Source organism: Helicoverpa zea, chromosome 26, assembly GCF_022581195.2.
Source record: "Helicoverpa zea isolate HzStark_Cry1AcR chromosome 26, ilHelZeax1.1, whole genome shotgun sequence".
Taxonomy (NCBI): Eukaryota; Metazoa; Arthropoda; class Insecta; order Lepidoptera; family Noctuidae; genus Helicoverpa; species Helicoverpa zea.
Genome location: NC_061477.1, coordinates 5268676 through 5274675, shown reverse-complemented (window position 1 = coordinate 5274675; position 6000 = coordinate 5268676).

Below are 6000 nucleotides of genomic sequence, written 5' to 3'. Positions count from 1 at the left end.
TGTTATGTACTGACCTACATCTGCGCAGAAGTAATTTATTGGGTCCCTTTTGTGGTATGAAGTGAGGCGCGGGAGCGGGCTAAAGTGGTGATTGGCCCGCAGTGCATCGCGTCATAGCCGTCACTCGGGATTGGTTCTTTGCTAATAAATCACTTTCTCGCAGATGTAGGTCAGAGCTCAAGATTCGTGCCGATAACTATACCATTAATTTACATACTGATTTATGAGCCCGAACAAACAGTCGGCCAACTAAAAGTTTGTAGTGTGGCCCACTCTTATATGAACCTTTCCTTTTGTGGAATACTGAAACCAATTCGTCTCCTAAGGGTAGAACAAAAACTCTTCTGTAACGAACTCGTGTTTAGGAAAAGTTTTTCTGTAATAATAAATGGAGTCGAAATGTCTGTTTGTATGTACAAATATGAATTCTTTTTCCTCCTGCCCTGTTCCTAATTTTATTGGGGGTCGGCGCAATACGTCATCCTCTTCCATTTTCCCCTGTCACTCGTCATACCGACACTCACTCCCTTCCTATTCATGTCATCTTTCAGGCAATCCATCCATCTCTTCTTAGGTCTTCCTCTTCCTCTCCGTCCATCTACAGTCATACTTAGCACACACTTTGTTGCATGCGTATCATCCCTCGTCATTAAATGTACAAATATGAAATACGACTTTTTAACAAAGTGTAGTGGAAACAGGAATAAGTCCTTACATGCCAGTTTTTTTTATAATGTCAAGATGGATGATGGACAGATTTTGATGGGCCTTTAGTTGCTATAAGTAGTGAGACTTATTTACTTTTTTCAAATATTTAACAGCAATAATTTACCACATTCGAACTGAAAACGTATCCATGTTTGGAACTCTTTAAAAAAATTGGATCAGGACTGCAAAACGAGCAACGCCGTGGGAAACAGCCAGTTTCTCAAGTATTAGGGAAACTTCCATCTGTACGTACCGTTCACATCTTTACAAAGTTTTTTTGTATCAGATATAATAAACGAAGAAAAAAGTTTCTATCATAAATGCAAGTTTGTTGCCGTATGTGACATAAATTGGACTAGTATGAGAAAACTGCAAAAGTTGACTCTTGTTCAGAATGTGATTCTTGTAATCTTGTATCTTTGTTTGTGAGCGTTTTGATTCATCATGATTGTGGTTTTCCTTGATTTTATCCCGTACTGGCTTTGTAGTGCAGTGATCTTAGAATGTATTTATCGAAATCTGGTCTTCGTCTATTCAACACGTGTATCATAATAAATAGTTTTCTTGAAACCCGACACCTCATGGCGTCCCTGCCAAGACCCTGCAAGCGGTTTCAGCTGCGATCCGTGGGGAACTCTTCGCGTACCTGTATTAAAACAGCCTATAAGTATAGCATTTCTCGAAAAGTATGCTGTAACACTAAAATAATCCTTCAAATCAAACTAAGTTTCCGAGGGTCGTTTAACTAAACGAGCAAACTGTTCTGCATCTATGTACCTACATAGATTAATTACAGACAAACTTTACTATTTAAAATCACAAAAGATTCAAGAGATACTTCAAAATATTTCGCATTCTATTACAAAGTTACTCGTGTATTTGCATTTTGAGCAACATTAGTTATTATTCCTATTAAGGGAATTCTCTGAGCCTTTTCAAACAATTTTGTATCTGAATTGAGTTGTTAAGGCTTATAATCAATGTAAACATAATCTTAAACAGAATTTAATGTTTCGGAATAATATTTAATGTTATACAAATGGCTAAGTTTCAGCCGCAGTTGATCTATCTTGTAGTTAAGCAACGCTTGCCGAGGTCGGACCGTGAATGGGTGATCACGTTAATGTCGAATTTGAAAATTCGATGCGGGGTCTTATAATAAAGGCAGATTTAATTTCTTTTTTTCTTTCAGATTCCAAAATTCCTTTTGGCATATTCAGATTTGAATCACAGATAATAGAAATCTATGTGATAGGATAGAGAGCGACGCTGTGGACCATAGATTAAAACTGTTGTTTAGTATTAAGTTTTTTTAGTATTATTTCTGTTTATCTTGTTATAGTAATTTTCCTTGTCTTGCTTTTGTGTGTATACGTGTGCGTCTGCGCAAAAATAAATTATTTTTCTTTCTTTCTTATTTGGAACGATCGGCTTTTTCTAACTTCAAAATCGTGAAGTCATTACGACTCCGTCACGACGTCACGTAAATCGTGACGTATAAACAGGACTCCAGTTTAACAGTTTAATTTCCTCGTCGGGAGGTTGTTGTCAATCGCTCGATCACAGACATCTCGCGAGAACAACTGCCTAACTGCTAATTGTGGATGCTGTACCTGTAGCCGCTTGGTTAAATAGTTGGTGACGCGATCCTATATAGTTGGATTAATTTATTTAAACTAATTAAAGTGTTTCAAAACGTAAGAGTCATTAATTGAGACTTGGCTGAAAAACATAACTTTTTAGCGTAAGTAAAACAGACCTTAAAAAGTCAACTCTTCGCCACTTTTTTCAACTACAAAAGTCTGATTACCATATATGTATGTACATTCTAGGTAATCTTTTAAATAGTAAAAAAATGGTTGGCCCGATACAACTAGGTACATATCTATACTTTTTTGTTTGTTTGTTTGACTCCGAAACTACTCACCCGATTAGATTTTTTTGTTCACTTTTGGACACACTAGACTCTTTCCAAGTAACATAGGCTATAATTTTTCCCGGCACTGCCAACAGTTATACGACGAGACGCGGGTGAAACCGCGGGAAAATGGCTAGTATCAAATACCAACACCATTATTTCAAAAAAAATACTTAAACATGAATCAAACGACTGTTAAACTTTTTACAAGTACACTAGAGAAGTAACGCGATTTTCTCACTATTAAGCAGTTACAGTTATAACTACAACCCCTTACTAAGTACACACACCATTACAAACTACTTAACTAACAGCACAACACATTGAACACGATATCATTGCACCTTAACATCGATTGAATCGCTTGAAGCTTAGCGCTTATGCGTTTAGTTCAGAGGAAGGAAAGATGAGCGGAGATACCATAAGGTAAACAAGTCTGAAATAAAGAAATTGAATTGAATAAAGCACCAGGTAGGTCAGGTAGGTCATGCGCCATCTTCTACGTAAAGAAGTTCAAAATCATTTATTCAAACTTGGCTGCAAATCAGCACTTTTTGAACGTCAAATTACTGTGTTTTGCTGCGAAGAAAAAGTGGCGCAATAAACTCCCCAGCAACGAGTACGAGTACAAGAAACGTACAATCAGTTACTATTAAACTAACGAGGCGTTTGAGTAATCCTTGACACATATGTCAACGATCGGCCTAGATTGATTGGTGATTATGTTTTTTTTTTATGGGCATATTGTAAATAAGGCGTAGGTAGGTTGGAGTTAGTAACGTTCCTCGTTCCTTGAACGACCGCATTTTGCCGCTCTTCTTTCTTAGGAGATTTTGCGTTATGACATCTCCGCTAGTTATTTTGTGCTCCGTGGTTTTGTTCACCGGATCGTACGTGCTGCATCGCTTTTATATTCAAACTGTCGTTACTTCAATAGTGTTTGACATTACCATAAAAACGTTTTTTAGAATTGAACGGATTATAGGGTGCTGGGTTACCATGAGACTAAAAATTACAGGACATTTAACCATGTTTGTAATATTTGTCGCTTTTTCCCTAAATCTGAAAGTATTTTTCCATCTTATCTCTTATCTTAGAATCTTGAATAATCTTATTATATCCAAAAGATGATCTAGTGTCCTAAATGCCGACCTTTTAACAGCATATATTTTCTTCATCCATACTATTTTTTCGGAGGTCATCTCACAAGCAACATTATTTTTCGAAAGCGACTCAAGTACGTTGAAAGTAAGTGTAGGAAACTATAATCAAGTGTGCAATTAACAATACGATATCAAAGATAATCAATTTTCATACCATGAAATAAGAGATAGCAAAATCAATTCAGTGTTCATAACATGACATAGTAAAAACATCGTTACAAAATGTCAAAATTTTATAAAATAAGCACAATAATATTCATATCATTCTATTTCAGTTTTGTAATTTCTAGAGTTCATCATTCAAAACGCAGATTGGCTTGGCCATGGATGACTGGAAAAAAGGGTACTTTGAAAAAGAGTGGTGATACTAAAAATATTTATCCTGAAAAGGATTACTGGTCACAATCCAAGAACGTTAAGGAAATCCCTGAGTTACCTATAGAGGAGAAACTTAGGCAAGTGCATAAACACTTAAAACAGTTTACACCTATAGGATTGTTAACGAGTCCATACACGCAGGAATCACAACAGGTAAAACCCAAAATAGCAGAACCTAAAAACGTACAAAGGAAACCGGATACATTATTAAAAGATAATGAACCTAATGGCATAAACCAAGAAGAAAAAGAGACAGAAATAAAGCCAGAAAATGTACCCTGGGAAGAAGTTAAGGAATGGCAAGAAGAAAACCAAGTTGAAGACGAAGCACTGAGCGTCAAATGGAAAAATAAAAACTTGTGGGAGCCCGAAAACGCACAGAAGGACATCGAGGCGTGGAAACATACATATCTGAAGAAAAGTGAAAGACGCCGACCTGAGGAAGAAGAAAATTATGATGACGATATGTGGCAAGAGGATAATTCAATGAAAGAAATACTGCGTTGGAGAGAACCCACTGAAGAAATTGTCTATAAAAAAAAATATGCAGAGCTTAGCAATCAAGGCCCGGGAAATACGAAGAAAGATATTCCTCATTGGAAGGGAAAAAAAACAATGATCGCAGCACCAAAATGGAAGACAGCTGATCACAATAATATACAAATTAAAGCTCGGGAACAGGAAGAGGACATGGTAATCGACATTGATCACCCTAACTTTGAGATGCCTAGAAAAGAATTTGATGTAGCAACGTTCCAAAACGTAAGATTTTATACAATTTCAAAACTTTATAACAACTGAAAAGTAAACTATCAAAGACTGATCATTATATTGCTAACTGCTATATCATGGATATCATATTTTATTAACCCTCAATCTAAGCCTACCAGCATTATTTTCATGAATGCACAGACTCGTCGTCAAGTTTAGTTCTAAGCAACCTTTATATACTTTAATTATCCAGGCATTTTGTCTCTCTCTGAGCGCAGAAATTGTGTTGGCTGTTTAGAACCTTCACCGTTTTGGTGAAGTCTCAGCCAAAGATGTTGTCTAAATCAGCGTTTTTTAATGGCTTACAGGCAACGAGAACGAAAGTTAAAGAAATGGTTGCAAAACAGTTAGACAGCTTCTTGGTAAGTACGCTTTCATATTCATATCATTTATTTGCATTCCACAAGTTTGTCAAGGTGTTACAATAAGCTTTCTAACAGTCCCCGTGCAGTTTTAACCACACTAAAAGAAGGGGTGTTTGTAATAAAACCAAATGGCTGAAATAAAAGAATCAATTTGATCTAAGATTTCAATGGAATTTATTACAAAATCTCTCGTTTGCTATAAAGTTATATGATACTTGGATCCATCTACATATGTACATGAGTGATACCGCGGGCTGAAGCCAGTCATTGTCACTATTCTCTTGCCCATAAACCAATTTTATTCGGGACCGGTGCCGTATGTTTTCTTCTTTCACACTCTTCTATTAGCCATCATCGCAAGTAACATTTTTTCCGTGCATGCAACATCCAGCGATGTCGACTTTCACACAATCCATCCATCGTTTCTTTGGTCTTCCCCTTTCTCTATGTATATTTACAATTCATCCAGGCAGAAGTCAGTGCAGTTATTCATCATCTCCCGAGCCTTATTCCCAACTATGGTGGGGTCAGCTTTCAGTCTAACCGGATGCAGCTGAGTACCAGTGTTTTACATGGAGCGACTGCCTATCTGACCTCAACCCAATTAAACGGCCAACCCCTTATAAGCCAGTACACTTATTACAAGAAGATGACGAATTGAAGATCAATTTATAAACCTTGTTTTTTAGGAAGATAA